General features: G+C 38.6%; 1 protein-coding gene across 1 annotated transcript in view; it reads right to left on the bottom strand.

Moving 5' to 3' along the window:
- The window catches only part of G2E3 (G2/M-phase specific E3 ubiquitin protein ligase), a 52,731-nt gene extending 48,954 nt beyond the window's left edge, over positions 1-3,777 (bottom strand). The window contains exon 1 of the mRNA XM_003791990.2: positions 3,718-3,777. The gene's annotated coding sequence lies outside the window, so the exon portion shown is untranslated. The remainder of the gene's footprint in view (positions 1-3,717) is intronic.
- Between the last annotated feature and the right edge of the window lie 15,175 nt (positions 3,778-18,952).

Consider the following 18,952-nt stretch of genomic DNA (forward strand, 5'->3'; position numbering starts at 1 on the left):
CAAGTGGAATTTATCCCAGGAATGCAAAGGTGGTTCAACATACGAAAATCAACCAAAAGATATTTTCAGACCAAAAACACTTTACAAAGTTTCTCAGAACCCCTCTTTGAAAGCTCATTTGAGGCTGTATTAACAAAAAGAAAAAAAATAATTGTAAATTCCATGAGGTACATGTAAAGAAAAAGTTTATACTTTTTTTCTTTTTTAAAAAATTTTAGATTACAGGGGTACAAATGTTTTGGTGACATGAATTGCTTTTGTACAGTCTGAGTGGAAGTTGTAAGTGTGCTCCTCACCTGCGTAATACGCATTGTACTCTCAGGTGTAAATTTACCTCTTCTCTCCCTAGCCCTTCCCACCTGCTTGTTTCTTGTTTTTACTACCAAATGTGCATACGGGTGTTGGTGGATTGCTTCCAGTTTAATAAGTGAGAACATGTGATGTTTGTTTTTCCATCATTGCAAAACTGCACTTAAAATAATGGTCTCCAGTTGTATCTAGGTTGTTCTAAAAGGTATTAATTCACCACTTTTTTAAATGACTGAGCATTACTTCATAATAGGAAATTAAATTTAAAAAATAGACTTTTTAAAGTTATTAAATCTCTTGGTGTCTCAGTTTCTTCATCTTAACATAGAAATAAATATATCATAAAATGGTTGTGAGGATTAAGAAAACATGTATAAAACATTTAGAATTCCATGAATAACAAATTTTGCTCAATTTTCTCATTTGAAATGTCTTCTGAGCCGATGATTTCAATACTTACTTTTTCATATGAAGTTTATAAACCATACGCTATTACTAAAATCTCTACTAAACTACACAGAATAATACACATATACCATCACCTCAGGGAAAAAACTTTTTAAACTTTTTCAGTTATTACTGTAAGACACAATGTGTTAAATTAAAATAAGTACTCATTGAACATACACAGCTTCAGAGTATAAGGACACTCACTGTTTTGCATGAAGTACTGCAAATGTAAGGATAAGGAGGGTAAGGGCTCCCAGTCTAGTGCTATTATGTTTACAATTAAATTGTACTAAGAAAGAAGTACTTTGCCTGGGAAAGTCTTGAAACCCATTTGAGTAAAATCTTTCTTTTTCCCTTTATTAAGTCATATACCATAGATCATGAATACATTTATGCATTTGTGGGGTTGATTTTCTTATACAATTTGGAGTGCTTACAACAAACTAACTAATATAGCTTTCACCTCATTTACTTGATTATTGTGTTAAGACATTTATGTTCTATACGTAATAGATTTGATTTGTACCCTTGCAATATGCTCCAGAGGTGTGGCCCCACCGTTTACCCTCCTCTGTCAAACCTCCCCCCTCTTCTCCCTTCCCCATTTCTTTCCTTCATCCTGGGCTATAGTTGGCATTTGAGTAAAATCTTAAGAAGCAAAAAGCCAGTGGTAAAATATGTATAAAAAATTGAGAGACAGACTTGGAAAATTGTAGTAGTATTGACAGAACATTAGCAGGTTGGAGAAGTGAGGGATATTACAAAGATGATGCTTGGAAACAAAGACTACGAAGGGTTTTAACAAAAAAAAAAAAAGGAAAAGCTAAGAAATTTTAATTATATATAGTAGACAATGGAAAGCCATCAAGAGCAGCATTTGGAGGGAGACCACAAGAGAGGAAAAAAATATAATTTATTTTTTAAAAAAAGGTATAAACTTGTTTCTGACCTTAGCTCAAAGATTTTATTAGTTGTGTGAGAACAAATTATTGAAACTCTCCTAGCCTGCTATCATATCTGAAAATGACAGTTATCTCAGCAATACAGTAAAAATTAATGTGGTTTATACAATGCTTAATATAGGAGATGTGTATGTGTGTGTGTGTGTGTGAGTGTGTGTGTATCACTTGTTATGTGTCACACACTACTTTAAGGTCTTTATATGTATTAACTCATTTAATTCTCATAATAATCCTACAAAGTAATATTACCCCTATTATACAGTTGAGACTGGAAGCACAAAGATTAAACAGCTTGCCCAGGGTCACTCAGCTATCAAGTGGTAGAGATGGGATACAAACCAAGGCAATCTGGCCCCAGCCCTAAGTCTTTAAATGATACATTATAATTCTTCTCTAAGAAAGATCAACTAAGTATTTTTAAAACTCACTCTGGTAGAATTTTCTAACCTTTAAGTCAAATATGCAGAATCTTCAACCCCATCCTCCAGACCTACTGAAGCAAGAATCAGCAACAAACAAACCCTTCAAGGTAATGTACACACAACAAAGTTTGAAACGCGTTGATTTAGGTAGATAAAGTAAAAACCCAATGAAAAGAATCCAAGGAGGAACAGATTAGGATGTAGAGATCAATTTAAGGAATTTACCCTTTGCTGGTTAGCACATATAAAATGAATAGAATAGAATCCGGTCTGCAATCCCTAGGGAAGTATAAGCAAAGCAAAAAAACTGTTACAACAAAGACTTTGTATAAAAAATGTTTTTATTTCAGCAGTCACAGCACTACTTAAATCTATTCTTCCTGGATAAGACTGAAAGCAAGGGTTTATTAGCAGGAATGGGGATATGAGCAACCGGCAGTGGATGAAGGAACGTCTTTATCTGAAATAGTATTAAAATTATTATTAAAAAATATTATGTAAAAACTACTTCTGCATTTATACAGCACACTATCTTGGTGTTAAAACCTTAGAAGGAATATGAAGTATCTTTTCCTATAAAGCAAAACAAAATTAGTACGACCGTTTTCAGTATGGCAAGATATAAAAATAAACACATTTAAACTATTCCAAAAGGCATGGCCTTTCTAGATGGGGTTAGAAGGAGTTTGGTATTTGAGACAGTTCAAGACTAAAAATAAACGAAAAAAGGAAAACCCCAAACGACAACAAAACCGAAGAAACCCCGATTCTCAAAGCAGTATTAGAGTAATTCGAAAACGACTTCATAATAACGCAGCGGGCCAATGAATGAGGGGGGTAAAAAGGCAGGGCGGTGAAACTAAACCTTATCCCTATTGTTTGCAAACTAAGACCCCTGAGAATCACCGCGGTTAAAACAGCCAGTTAAAAAGAGCAAGAGTCTCGGATTTTTGCGGTACAGGGAAAATGTCAACCGTGAAAGAAAAATATCCGGGTTTTAAATACAAAGGATACTCAGATTTCAGTTTAAATCCCCAGCAGGCAATTCACAGACTGTCACTTCCCTGCAGCCCAAGGTAATAAAGACTGCTCCGAGTGTCCCTCTTTTGAGGAACTCGGAGTCACGTTGAACATCTTTTCATCCTACAGCTGCCTCCAACCTTCCATCTTTAATAAAGGAAGATTCCTCTTATAGCTACGGTGACGCTGATGAGATTTAACTAGTGTTGAAGCTTCAGCATTTGAGCCGAACGGGTGGAGCTACTGAACTGCGACCACAGAAACCCCACTGAGACAGCGCAGAGACAGGCTCGACTTACCCCCGGGCGCCGGCAGGGCCTCTGCATCCTCAGTCTCGGGGTCGGACGGCGGCGCAGACGTCGGGAGCGCTGGCCGGGCAGGCGCTCTCAGCGCCCGCAGTCCCCAAGGTCTCAGCGCCCGGCCCCTGCACCAGACACCCCCAAAGCTGCCTCCGAGGCCCCCCAAACGCGTCCGGCCTCCCGACTCCGTCCCACCCGACGATCCCGCTTCCCTGCCTGGAATACTCTATTTCTTCCCATTCCCCACGTACTCACCAAAGCGCTCTGGGCGGAAAGGGGTTCTACAGAGTCCTTGTCACTTTTCCCTTCTCGCGCGGCGCCGCTGCACGCCAACGCGGAGCAGCCCCATCCAACGGCCCGTAGGATTCAAATTCGCCCACTTCCGTCCGCAACCCGGAAGGAGAGGTCGGTCCCGCCCCAGAGGGCGGGACCCGCGGCGGCGCTGGCGGCGGGGGAGGCTCCGCGCGCTGGGCTTGTCTGCTCGCCGCTAGCCCGGCTGCCTCTCCATCGCCTTCGCGGCGTCTGTCTGCTCTCCTGCGCTACGTAGGACCCCAGAAGAACTGTGGGCGCTGCCGGGTCGTTCTTTCCGCCTGATTGTTCTTGAGAGAACCCTGTTTCTGACGTAGACAGAGACGTGACGACTTTTCATCACCCGCAGCAACTGGGGAAAATAAAAGCGTTGACAGGGCTGGGCGGTTGTTACCTGTCCCCCAAAGCGGCAGCAGCCAGAAGGAAAAAACCCAAACCTCCCACGCCCTTAGCACAGGTTTTCCTGAGCCTCCTTAGTCCTCTCCGGGCTCAGTCAAGACTTTCCACATCGTTCTGTCCTCTGTGGGAGGAAGACAAAGCCAAGTTCACCGATCATCATATCCCAGCCACGACTTAATAAGTGTAGGGCAATTCTGGGCCCCAAATAAAACACTGGAGGATAAGGGTTGGGAAAGCAATAAATCCCCCCCCCCCGAATAAGGGATCATTTTTAAAGATTATTAGATATTGCCCTGTGAAATTCTTGGGACTACAGGGTCGTTTTCCTTAATCGAGGACCACGATATATCTACCTACTCCAAAACGTCTTGCGCTTCTAAAGAGAGACGCCTCTGGGAGCTTTCAGGAACTAGATAAGCTCTTGGTGGAGTAAGAGGGAGAGAAAACTAATTTCTGACCTTTAGAGCTGTGATTGATGTTGCCACCAGATCATCCTCACATCTAATACCATCGATTTACCTAAACTGATCAGTTCACACCACGCCATGACAGCAACATCTCTAGCCTCTATCAAGAAATACAGTTTGAAAGATTCCTTAGATTGCTAGGCATCTATTTTACAGATAATCTGACACAGGTTGTATAAAGCTGTTAACTGATGTCCTGTTTTTAACAGTGGAATATAGAAAGTGACTGAAGTGTCTACCAAAAAGGAAATAGTTAAATACATGTAGGTTACGATACTTTCGGATCTAATATATTGGCACTGCGCTAAATATAATGAAGTGGATCAGTAGATACTGAAATGAAATATTGAAAAAAGGCACTTTTAGAAGGACTATAGTGTTCTTATTTTAAAGTGTGTGTGTGTGTATGGTATACGAAGTTTCTGGATGGATACATAAACTGGAAACAGTTATCTTTTACAGTGGGATTAGCGAAGGGTGGGAAGAGATGGAAGACTTTTACCTTTCACTTCAGAACCAGTTGAATTTTTACAATAATAAGCGTATTTTACTTTTGTGCTTTTGTTTTTAAAGGAAGATTATTAAAAATTGAGTACATTCTGGATACAGAATCAGGTTTGAATGTATAAGTTATCAAATGTATAAGTTCATAATATTTGGATAGTATGTGCCCATTCATCTATTCTTTCAACAATTATACATAATGATTAGACCATACATTTTGTCATTCATAACATTATTTTATGTATCCTAATATATCCCTATTAAATATATTGCTCCTTGAAATTCCTCAAAGGCAGAAACTGTATCATATATTTACTGTCTTTCATAATTTCTTGGCACTATTAAGTTTTATCCTTTAGGCAGCGCCCATAGCTATGGGCGCCGGCCACATACACTGAGGCTGGCGGGTTCAAACCCAGTCTGGGCCTGCTAAACAACAATGACAACTGCAACAACAACAACAAAAATAGCCGGGCGTTGTGGCGGTCCCCTATAGTCCCAGCTACTGGGGAGGCAGAGGTAAGAAGATTGCTTGAGGCCAAGAGTTTGAGGTTGCTGTGAGCTATGATGTGATAGCACTCTATTAAGGGTGACAGCTTGAGACTCTGTCTCAAAAAAAAAAAAAAGGAAAAAAACCAAGTTTCATCCTTCAAAGGAATGAAATTCTCAAGTTGACCAACAACCAAGTTAAGTATACTCAGATTGCCCTTGAAAAGCCTCCCAAAAGATTCTGAAATACAATGTATATGATTTTCTTTACCGAACTCTAAAGGTAAGGTTTTTTTTTTAAATTTGTTTATCTCCAGAGTTCTCCTTGGGCACTCCTTCCCTAGGACCCTTAATGAATTCTTCCATTTCTTTCACTAAAATGTTTACAAAGTCATCATCACGCAGCAGCCGGGCCATCAGTCAGTCCAATGAGATTCATTTCTCATCAGCAGTGGGAAGCCCTATGAAGTCATATTTTTTTTCCATTAGAAGAGAGGCTTAATTGTATAAATTGTCTGGGGCTGCTGTTCTCTGAGTAGCACATTGGCACTATTTAAACAGTTGTTTCCCCCCCACCCCAGAGCGAATATAGGTGATTTTGAATATAGTCAATATTCAAGCAATACTATAGCATTTCACAAATAGAAAAGATCTTCAATAAATACTGACTAAACAACAACTAAAAAAAAGGGCTGAGTAAATAAAATACTTAAGCACTTTATAAGAAAATATTCTGGGACATATTTAAATGTAACAAATCTGATCATCAGACAGGGCATTCTGACAACTAGTAAACATTTTAAACGGAGTGAAATATAGAAAGTATTCTACTTAATAAGAGCTGCAAAAACTAAACAAGAAAAAGACAAAGAATTTTATTTAGTTTCTGAAAACCCTTCAGTAATCTGAACTGAGAACTGAATTCATAAGAAAATTTGAATCATGGCTAATGTAACCACCTCTCTTCCTCACTTTCCTCTTCCTGTTTACTCCATATGTGGCAGAAAGAAGACAAAAACACTCTCAGGACCAAGAATCATCTGCCTAGATGTATGATCCAGTGGAAATTGCTTCAGTAGAAGAACGCCTGCAGCCTACTCTGAAAGGTTCTTACCACAACCAATGCCTAGAAATAAATTTTACAGAAAGACAGAGCTGATGTTTTTAAAAATTTAATTAGATAATTTTAAAATTTTAGTGATTTCAGTGTTCATAGGGGAAGATTAATATAGAAGAATGGTTAAGACTAGGGTGACCAGATTTTAACATCGGTAAGGCGGGACAACATGGGGGGGGCGGGGCAGGGGGCTGGGCTGGGCCGGGCCTGACAACAATGCAAACTTTGATAATCAGTTCTCAATAATCACTTCTCAGAAATTATTTGTTATTATTACAGTTTAACACTATAAAATTAACAAAAATAATATAAAACTCATATTCTGGCAAAATAGCCACATGGCAGCCGAAAACCATATATTCCCCTCTTGTTCTCCCGCCCTTTCCTGCATTCTTTCCAAAAATCGGGACTTTTTAAAAATGCCGCGGGATGCGGGACAAATTCTTGAAAAGCTGGATGTCTGGTCACCCTAAGTTAAGACATTTTAGAAAAAGAAAATTAAGAGTGATTCAGAGTAGACAATTTGTCTTACTGGATAGTAAAACTTACCACAAAGTTACTACAAAGAAAAGTAACCAAGAAAGAAAGAAAGAGAGAGAGAGGTACAGTATTCGCATGAAAACAAATATAGAAAGAATACAGAAAAACTCAACTATATATGGGATATTAATATGTCATAAAAGTGGCATTTCAGTTTTGGGAAAAGGATGGTTTAATTCACAAATTAACATGAACTAGCTATTTCTATGGAAGATACAAAGGTAGGTCTCTACATTTTGCCATATACCAAATTAAATTCTAGAAGGATTAAAGATTGAAATATTTTTTAAAGCCCCCCAAAAAAATTTGGGAGGAAAATTAGAAAAAAAAAAAAAGCTGTGGCTTTAGAGTAGATGAGACTTCTTAAACAGGCAGAAATCTTAGAAGCCATAAAATAAAAGATGAATACATAGGATTATGTTAATATTTAAAATACTTGTATAGCAAAAGTCACCATAACACTTCAAAAGATGAATGAGAGATTATGAAAAAAATTATATAAAGCAAGCCACTAGGTTAAAAATTCTAATGTAAAAACATTTTATAATTTTGTTTTTTCAAAAAGTGACAAAAACGGGCAGAAGAAATGAAAAAGTAATTCATTGTAAAGGAAATGAAAGACTCAAAAAAAAAAATAGTCAACCTCACCACCTCACTTTTGGGAATATAAATCAAACAACCAAACCCAATTTTCCTTTGTTGAATTAGCAACAAGGATGATTCATAACATCTAATATGGGGAGGCCATATTAGATAACATCTAACATAACATCTAATACGGTAGATGTGCACTTCTTGCCATGGGAACATACATTGCTCCACCTCTTTTGGAAAATTACTCAGTCCAATTTTTCTCAACTTTGGGATTCTCCTATAGAAAAAACATGTCATTTTTTTTTTTGAAGCATTGCTTATAGTGGCTCCTAAATGAACTAGACTCTCAAGAGGGAGATGATTGAATGAGTTAGGGTACATTCATGCCATTAGGAGGCTATTCAAAGCTGTGTTTCTTTGTCCCCTAAACTGCTACCTCTGAAGTTAGGGCTATCAAACCCTTAAAGACACACAAATGAAAATGAAATATGGTATTCTGTAGTTAGAAAGCAAAAATGCCCCGCTATACAGGAATACTGATTAACTTGGCACTCAGTCTTAAATTAGAGTCACCTAGAATCAATACACATTATTGGATTAAATTGTCCTTCACAGGAACTCACCCTTCCCCTGGGTTAGCCACCTTGAATTTATGCCTTTCAAATGGGTCAGATCTATCCTTCCTTCTTTTCTCTCTCTCTCTCTCTCTCTCTCTCTCTCTTTCTTCCTTTCCTTCTTTTTTTTTCTTTCTCTTTTCTTTTCTTTCTTTCCACAGAGTCTCACTTTGTTGCCCACTGTAGTGTGCTTTCACATCATAGTTCACAGCAACCTCAAATTCTCAGGCTCAAGTGATTCTTTTGCCTCAGCCTCCCAAGAAGCCGGGACTATGGATGCCTGCCACAACATTGGGCCATTTTTAGAGATGGGGTCTCACTCTTGCTCAGGCTAGAACCTGTGAACTCAGGCAATCCACCGGCCTCGCCCTCCCAGAGTGCTAAGATTACAGGTGTGAGCCTCCACACCAGACTGGGTCAGCTTTTCTTGACCTCTACCGCACTTGAAGCAAATACTTGACCCGTACTTACAGCAGATCATGGACTCCATTTCTTACACTCAGATAGGTCTCTGAAAAGTCTATATATCTATTCACTATCCACCTTTATTTTTTTTTGGTCTGTCCATTTTGAGGATAAATTTTTATCTTTCTGTCCAGGCTCTCTTCCCCACAATCCCTATCAGTATTCTCCCTAGAATCTGACATCACCTGACTTATCTGTTCCCCTGATTAGAGACCATCCCTGAGATCTTGGAATGAAACTTTTTTTATTGTGTTAAGATTTTTGCTGATTCTGCTGTGAATAGATTAATAAATTGTGGTATATGTATACCAGGGAATACTATGCAGCCTTTAAAAAGATGGAGCCTTTACCTCTTTTATGTTTACATGGAGGGACTTGGAACATATTCTCCTGAGTAAATTATCTCAAGAATGGGGGGGAAAGTATACAATGTACTCCTTACTTCTATGAAACCAACTTATATTTACTCATACTTTCTTATGAAAGCTACAACAACTAAAGCCCAGGATGAAGGAGAGAAATGGAGTGGGAAGGGAGGGGAGAAGGGAGGTTTGATAGAGGGAGGGTAAACGGTGGGACCACAGCTATGGAGCATATTGCAAGGGTACAAGTCAAATCTGTCAAGTGTAGAATATAAATGTCTTAACACAATAATCAAGTAAATGAGCGAAAGCTATGTTGATTGGTCTGATGTAACCATGTCAGATTGTATAAACAAATCAACACATTGCACCCCACATATGCATAAGTGTATTCATGATCTATGTGTATGGAACTTAATTTAAAAAAAAAAAAAAGATGGGTGGTGCCTGTGGCTCAAGGAGTGGGGCGCTGGCCCCATATACCAGAGGTGGTGGGTTCAGGCCTGGCCCTGGCCAAAACTGCAAAAAAAAAAAAAAAAAAAAAAAAAAAATTTTTGCCATTCAGAGCCCCAGTAGAGTTATACTATAAGAAGTGTTCGTCTGGAAAGGATTGCACAAAAAGTCTAATCAGAGGCCCAGTCAGGTTCTTGTAACAGGATACATAGCCTCAAAACAGCGCAGGTATGTGTTGAGGTAGTGGGGAGGAAACTGGCAGAGGGGACTGGACTATGGTTGACAGGGAAGTGAGCAAACACATAAAAAAGACTCACTTTTTCTTTCTCATGCTTGCACTTCCTTCTTCAGCATCCTTTACTGTATTATTATAGACTTCAATGTCAAAATATTGCTTTTGGAAATGATGCTGGGGTGGGACCAACTCTCCTACTCTCTGTGCCACTTCCCTCCTGCTCCATCTCAAAGATGGGAAAAACCAACAGGGAGGTAAGTTGTCTGCTTCTCCTCTTGTGAACTCTAGAATAGGTCCCATTTAGTCTCTCCTCAGCAAGTCTTTAGATGAACATTGATACAACTGTCAGCCACATATATAGCGTTCAATTTTCTAATAGCCACATGTCAAAAAAAATTTTAATATAAACAGGTAGAAGTAATTTTAATTAATTTTAATATTTTATTTAATGTAACATATCTAAAATATTATCATTTTTACGTGTAATCAACAGAATTAATTATTGAGACATTTTACATTCATTTTTGGTATTAAGTTTTTAAAATCAGTGCATATTTTAGACTTATAGCACATCTCCATTTGTGCTAGCCACATTTCAGATGTTCATTAGCTACGTGTGGCTAGTGGCTACCATACTGGTCAGCACAGATTTAAAACAGATCACAATTAGTTCCTCCTCAGACTATCAGCTACAGTGGGAACTTATTACCAAAATTTTAGTTGACTAATCTCTAACAAATATTTGAAAGCATGAGACAGAGGTAATTATCGTTTCCCCAATTAACTTTATTTCTTAACTCCTCCTACTCTATTCATGATCTTGTAACTGCTCCCATAATTTACTTCAAGGTTTTTTTTTTTTTAACTTCTTCCTTTAACTATCTTTTTTTTTTCTTTTAATCTTCTTTGGGCTCACTATCCTTGTCTGCTGTGTAGTCCTTCTTCTCTGATTCTTGGTGATTGAAATACTTTGGAATGTACTTCATATCCCTAATTATGACAGTGATGTGACAGAGTTTTCATCACATGGTTCCAAAAAAACAAGAAAAGCCCATATTATTGATGTCCTCTTGTGTATATTACAATGAGCATATCACACAAAATCAGTATATGACCACTAGTAAGTATTTGTCAAGCTTTTACTATGCTGTCAACAGTGCTAATAAACTTCTGGTATTTACTAAAATGTTTCTTAAGTTACTTTGCCTGACCAGTCTTTCACAGCAATTTTTGAACTTAAATCAAAATACATTTTAGGAAAAGTAGATTATTTGCTACCAAACAGAAGTCTTTTTTCATTATCTCATTCACATGAAAGTGTTGATCTAAAATTTTAATTTGTTCCGTATCTTTTATGTCAAACACCCCACCTCCTGGCAGCAGGAAATACCACCCCAAACAACCAATTTCAGGTGTCTTGTTTCAGGGTTGTCTGGGTAATAAGTAGGTACATGGTAACAGCAGTGATTTGGAATGATACCATCCCTGCTGGGTAACTGTGGTGTTCGCAGGGAAGACTCAGAGTTTGCTTACAGCCGACGTGAGACGTGGTATTCTAATATGGGCCGGAGATATGGTATGTTTACGGTAACATCACGCCTCTCCAAGTTGTTTGTGTCAAGCAAATGTTTGTTAGGATTGCTTTTTACAATCGTTGCCTTTGGCCTGAAGTGTTGACACAGAAATCAGAGCTGCTTTACAGTTAAGGAGCAGATGCTGGGGGGCACTCCGTTAAAGCCACCCAGAACGCAGGAAGCAATGAACAACATGCTTGAATAAACGTTCTGGGATACAATCGCTGGCAATCAAAACAGTTTTCACTTTATTTTGTGTACTTTGATTTTTTTAATCCCTTCCAGAATACTCCAGGAAAATGACTATTCAACTGAGTTGACAACATGACCGAGTTATGACAAGCCCAATTTTCACCTGCATGTTTTGATGTGGGAAAAAGAAACCTTCAAATTCTCACAGTGGTCCAGGGCACAGGCTTTGATCCTTAGGGCTGTGGGGAAACATGCTTCAAGAGTACAATGGAAACAGTCTTCAAGAGTACAACCTTACGGATTTTGCAACTAACCAGACTGAGATTTAAATACCAGCTCTGTTATTTATAAACAAACTATGAAGCACTCAACCGTTTGATCTTCACCACTCATTAGTAAGATGTAAATAATAATAATAACCACCTCATAGGTTTCAGGTGAACTTTAAATGAAAGGCCACGATAATGGTAATTACGATTAGGTAAATGAATGAAACACACAGTTAGTTCCCTTCCTTTTCCTTTCAGTGGCACGTGGCATTTCATGCCCAGTATCCTCAGGCCGGTGGTCCCCAGAGAGTCACGTGGGGACTCTCCCCATGGGCAGATCTTAACCTCATGCTCCTTCTCTCTTCCCTTTGGAACATATGATATTAATACATCACTCAGTGATCTGCTCTCTACTCTCCACCTTGGCAGCTAATCTGAAAAATTAATCCGTGTTAACATAAACAGTGAAAGGATTAGCTCTAATAGGCTATATCTGTAGCTGAAATGGATAGTGAGAAATTGGGTGTTATGAATGTCCTGTTTCCTCTCTAAACCCCCAAAAGGTTCTGGACCTAAGGATGAAATCGTTCTGAGATGCGAGACGAAAGGAAAACAGAGATCCAATTCATGCATTAAAGTGGCTTTAATTCCATCTGGAGTGCAGGTGGGGTGAGATCCCTGACTAGGGAGAAATCCGCATGTGGGCTCTGGTGGACAGGGATTTAAAGGGTTTGGGCAGCCGGGATTGGTGGCATTCCTATTTCCTGGGAGGGACGTGAGTCTGACCCTTCCTGGGCCGGGCAAATTTATTTGGGCAGGTACCCCTCCACCTTTTTTTAACGGTTTGGGTTTACAATTCTGGTATCTCAGAGGTGAGTTATGTTTTTAGTTTTTGTACAGTAACAGATAATTAAACTTCAGTATTTGGACAGTGGTCATTAACTGGAGCAATCAGGTTTCCTGTAGATGAGGTTAACTAACAAAAAACATAAGACTAAAAGATATAAAGGGAACTAGCATTCATTCAATACTTTCTGCATTCCAAACACTGTGTGAAAATATTTAAAAGTTGGTTCATGTAATCCTAACAAATAAAATAGGCGATGAAACCAGGGATTAATGCAATTAAATGATTTGCCCTAGGCCACAGTAGGCAGAAGTGGTATTTATCTCCAGTTTGTTTAGATACAAAACCTGCCTTTTTTTTTTATTACAGCTTTTCAGTTTTCACACCTTGTGAGACGGATGAGCAGCTGTAGGAAACTTACTGTTAATTTAGAATAAGCAGCAAAAAGTAAAATTTGGTTTCTATGGGAAATCTGTTTACTCATCTATGGAATTGTAGGATGTTGATTTGTTAAAGAATCTCAGTTTCATGTAGAGGTTTGGTTAATATTAGCACAGAGAAGACTCCCCTACTGGCCTCAAGGTTGAGTTATATCAGTGATTCCCAAAATGTGGATCAAACCATTTTTCTAATAATACTATTTGCTTTTTCTACTTGTGCTATGCAGTGTATGCTTTCTGTTGCAAGGCCAGTATTAAGTCTGTATGGTTCTACTCTGGGCCAGTAGTACATCTACGTGGTTCTATCCTGAAACACTACCTGTTTCAGGGACCTCTCAGGTGAGTTCAGTAGCCCAAATGACATTATCTAGCCCTTGTGTTATCCTCTGAACCATAACATGTAAAATCCTCCCAACTTTCTGGGCCTTCCGTACAGTATATATTAATGGAAATTGAGGATAAAAGAAAGCAGTCCAGAATTGTCCTTGATGAGCTAAGGGTTAGATCTCAAGTCATGCTCCCAATTTTTCTGCTCACTAATTTATCTACAGATTTCTTTTTCAAGGAGGGAAAATATGATGTTCTAAAATGAATCCCAGGTGAAGTCTGACATTTTACTTACGTAACAAGTCTTTGTTCAGGTTGCATTTAGTAGCTAGTAGGCTTTTGTACTAAAAATCCCATGCCAGTTATGGGGGGCAGGGCAACGCAATGATGTGTTTTCTGCTGAAAAGAAACACTCGCAAATTGTTAAATGGTGTGGTAGCGTTTTGGCTTCATTCATGATCTGGCAACAGGCAATGTCATTTGTAGTACTGAGATGCTTAAGTAAATCTAAAGCAAAAAAGGAGTGTATCTTGTCTGTAGAATCTGTGGTAGTGAGACGGCCTCTAATACCCACTCCATGCTCCCTGGAACTCTTCAAAGTTCTATTTCTGTAAATATTTGGTTATAAAAGCTAGCGTCAATGAAGTATTGTCTCAGCAAAAAACAAGAAACTCCATTCGTATCCCAGGGATACTATGTTACGGGATTTTTACATTTCTGGCTGTCTGACCTGCTGTGTTGTTTACCATATATTCACCTAAAGATTGTATCCAATTGCCCTGGAAACTAATTGATTCATTACAGGAAACTGGTGTGAAGGAAAAGTGGGTGTTTCTCAAAGGAAACTGAATGCAAACACAGAGTTAAGTTGTATACTTTAGCTAATTCATAGGTAAGTCACAGTCAGGTATGGAATTCATACCAAGAAATGAACAAAAGTACAAAAACCAAAATTAAGGACAAGGGCTTTGAAGAAAAAGAAATAAAAAACATTTAGATAGAGAGGAGGAAATAAAATTCTATTTGCGAACAACACGATTATTTATGTAGAAATTCTCAATGGCTCATACCTGTAATCCTCGCACTCTGGGAGGCCAAGGTGGGAGGATTGCTTGAGTTCAGGAGTTCCAGACCAGTCTGAGCAAGAATGGGACCCCCAACTCTACAAAAACTGGAAAAATGAACCAGGCATAGCGTAATGTGCCTGTAGTCCCAGCTATTTGGGAGGCTGAGGTGGGAGGACACCTGAGCCCAGAAGTTTGAGGTTGCAGTGAGCTAGGATAATGCCACTGTACTCTAGCCAGTGTGACAGAGTAAGACTCTGTCTCAAAACAAAACAAAACAAAAAAGAGATTTTGAAGCAATTACAAACTAGAATTAACACATGAATTTAACAAGGTATCTAGATATAAGATCAGTACCCCAAAATAAATTGTATTTCTTTTTTATTTTTTTATTTTTTTTGCAGTTTTTGGCTGGGGCTGGGTTTGAACCCACCACCTCTGGCATATGGGGCTGGCACTCTACCCCTTTGAGCCACAGGTGCCGCCCAATATAAATTGTATTTCTATGTGCCAGCAATGAACCAGAAATTATAATTTATGAAATACTGTTTATAATTACAACAAAAATATGAAAATTCTTAGGGATGTGACAAAATCATGCTATCACTGTACACTGAAAACTATGAAATATTGCGGAGAGAAATGGAAGGAGAGCTAAATGAACACAAGGATGTATTATGTTTATAGCTGGAAGACTTAATAGTGTTGAGATGTCAGCTCTCCCCAGTTTGATCCATAGGTTCAATAAGATCCCAATTAAAGTCCCAGCAGGTTTTTGGTAGATATTGGCAAAGTGTTCCTAAAATTCATATGGAAATGCAAAGAACCTGGAATAGTTGAAACTACTGTGAAAAGGAAGTGCCAAGATGGAGGACCAAGTCCACATGATTCAAAATTTATTACAAAGCAACAATAATCAAGAGTGTGGTACTGGCAATAAGACAGAAAAATAGATCAATTAAACAGAATGAAAAATCTAGATTAGACTTGCCTATGTGTGGACAGTGATTTTTGACAAAGGGGAAGGACAATTCAGTCGAGAAAGAATAGTATTTTCAGCAAGTGGTACTGGAGTAATTGAATATCTATGTATAAGAAAATGAACTTCAACTCAAACTTTGCACCAGGTACAAAATTTATGATAAGAGCTAATGTGACTGGAATTCCCTGCACTATATCCATGACTCCAGATGGATCAAACCTAAATGCAAAACGTATAACAATAAAACTTCCAGATGAAAACATGAGAGAGAAGTCTTTGTAACCTGGGATCAAGTAAAGAGTTCTTTGTCACAACACCAAAAGCAGAAACCATAATAGAGACACTTAATGAATTAGGCTTCATAAAAATTAAAACATGTGCTCTTCAAAGGACACTGTTAAGTGAATGAAAAGACAAGCCACAGACAGGAAAAAAAATATTTGCAAATCAAGGACTTGCATACAGAATATATACAGATAATTCAAAAAGCAGTAGTAGGAAAATAACCCTATTAATAAATGAGCAAGCAATTTGAACAAACATTTCACCAAAGAAGAGACATAAATGGCAAATAAGCACATGTAAAAATTGTTAGTCACATGGAAAATGCAAACGAAAACAATGAGGTCCTACTTACCTACTAGAATGACTATAATTAGAGAAGCGGGTTCTGAGAAGATGGCAGAGTAGGAAGCACCAGGAATCTGTCTCTCCACCTGGACGATGATCACACTGGCAGAATCTGACAGAATTATTTTGGAACTCAAGAGTCTGTTGACAGCTTTTTCCAGGGGGAGGCTTAGATAATATAATGCAGTGAATTCCAGGCATGTTAGCTTTTAGCACAGGAACAGCTCCCCATCCTCTACCCCTCAGCCCAGTGACGGGCAGCTACACATGGGTTCCCAGGGCAGCTTGCGTCAAGTTTGGGGAAGCAGGGTGGCGCTAAAAGGACCATATCTTTCAAATATTGGGGATCTGTAGTCTGATCATTGATTGCAGCATCTGATCACAGAGGTACAGGCAATGAGGTAGTGGCCAATATGGGTACACCAAACACCATCGTTGCAAATCCCTCCCTCTATGGCTAACGTGATGTCCAGGGATTTAAAGAGCTGGTGCCTTTTCTTTTCCTTTTTTTTGGGAGCCAGACATTGAAGACTAGGGCATTCCAAAGCAATTGCAGAGCCTGGCACAGAGGCTCATACCTGTAATCCTAGCACTCTGGGAGGCTGAGGTGCATGGATTGCTTAAGTTCTCTAAAAACAGCCAGGCACTGTGGCAGGTGCCTATAGTCCCGGCTATTCCAGAAGCTGAGGCAAGAGCATCACTTGAGCCCAAGAGTTTGAGATTGCGGTGAGCTATGATGCTGCAACACTATACTGAGGGTGACAGTGTGAGACTCTGTCTAAAAAAAAAAAAAAAAAAGCAATTGCATATATGGGGGAAATTAAAAAGTCTCCACACATACCCAGGTGATGGCACATGCTCAGCAAAGAGCTGAGAAAACTTTAAGTTTATATTTTAGGCTGATCCTTAGCACAGAGAGATAGCCAACAATAAAAAAAAAACAAAAAAAAAACAAAACCCAGAACCCTAGATAAACAGAAATCAGCTAACCTTGGGGGAGGGAGAGAATGTGATTTCCAAATTACTCCATTTTTGGATTCAAATGTATAGTTTTCAACAATAGCAACAACAACAAAACACCACATGCATTCAAAGAAACAGAGAAATACAAGGTCTGACGATTTAAGCTCACAAACTCATCCTAGAAAAAGTGCTACCTACCTCATTGCAAAATATCACTACAGTCACTTTGGAGTGCTCCCCTTGGTAAGCTAGGCACTGACGTGAGGACCTACTCCACACTTGGAATTTTGCATCCACGCAGATATGATGCACTTAGACATCCATAGCAAGATACATTGTAATCAAAATGTTGAAAGACAAAGACAAAAAGAAAATTTTGAAAGCTACAAGAGACAAGTGATTCATCACATTCAAGGAATTATCAATAAAGTTAACAGCAGATATATCTTTGGACACTTGGAAATCTGAAGACCTGTGATTTAGTCCCCACTATGGGAGGTAGGGATCAGTGGAAAGTGTTTGGGTCATGGGAGCAGAACCCTCATAAATGACTTGGGTGCTTTCTCCATGTAATGAGTGAGTTCTCACTCTATCAGTTTATGTGAAAATGGATTCTTAAAAAGAGCCTCGTGCCTGCTCCTCTCTCGTGCTCCCTTTCTCCCCAGATATTTCTGCTATAATTGGAAGCCCTCTAAAGTCTTCACAGAAGCAGATGCTCGCAACATGTTTCTTGTACAGTCTGCAGAATCATGAGCCAAATAAACCTCTTTTGTTTTTTAAGTTACCCAGCCTCAAATATTTCTTCATAGCAATAATAACCTAATTTAAGAAGTGGACAAAGGATTTGAATGGACATTTCTCCAAAAAAGTATACACAAATGTTCAGCAAGCACATGAAAGAAAGCTCAATATTGTTAGGCAGTAGGGAAAAGCAGATCAAACCCACAAAAGATACCGCAAGACATATAATCAAAAGAATAAAGATAATTCAAAGAAATCTGAAAATAATAAGTATTAGTGAAGATAGGGAGAAAGAAATCAGAACTCGATGAATCACTGGTGGGAATGTAAAAATGGTGCAGACTCTTTGGGAAGCAGTTTGTCAGTTCCTTAAAGTCTTTGATGTAGAGTTGTCATAGACAAAACAATTCTACCCCTAGTAATCTACCCAAGAGAAATGATGGTATATGTTCACATAGAGACTTGCACACAAATGCAGCATTAATTGTAATAGACTCAAAGTAGAAACTACCCCAATGTTCATCAACTGGTGAATGGCCAAATTTATTATAATCATACAATGGGATACTATTTAACGATGAAAAGGCACGAAGTGCCTCATACATGCTTTAACAGTGAGTCTCAAAAACATATTCTGTTAAAAAAAAACAAGACATAAAATATTATCACACATTATATGATTCCATCTATATGAAATGTTCAGAATAGGACAATCTGCAGAGGCCAAAGGTAATTAAAGGTTGTATAGGACTGTTGGGGGGGATGAGAATTGACTACTAATGGATGCACAGTTTTTTTTGAGGGGTGGTGGTAATCAAAATGTTCTAAAATTAGAATGATGTTTGCACAGGTCTGTAACTGTGATAACTACCATTGTCTAGTATATTTAACACAGGTGAATTTTATAGTATGT

This window comes from Otolemur garnettii, unplaced genomic scaffold (genome assembly GCF_000181295.1).
Source record: "Otolemur garnettii isolate 467f Iridium unplaced genomic scaffold, OtoGar3 scaffold00052, whole genome shotgun sequence".
Taxonomy (NCBI): Eukaryota; Metazoa; Chordata; class Mammalia; order Primates; family Galagidae; genus Otolemur; species Otolemur garnettii.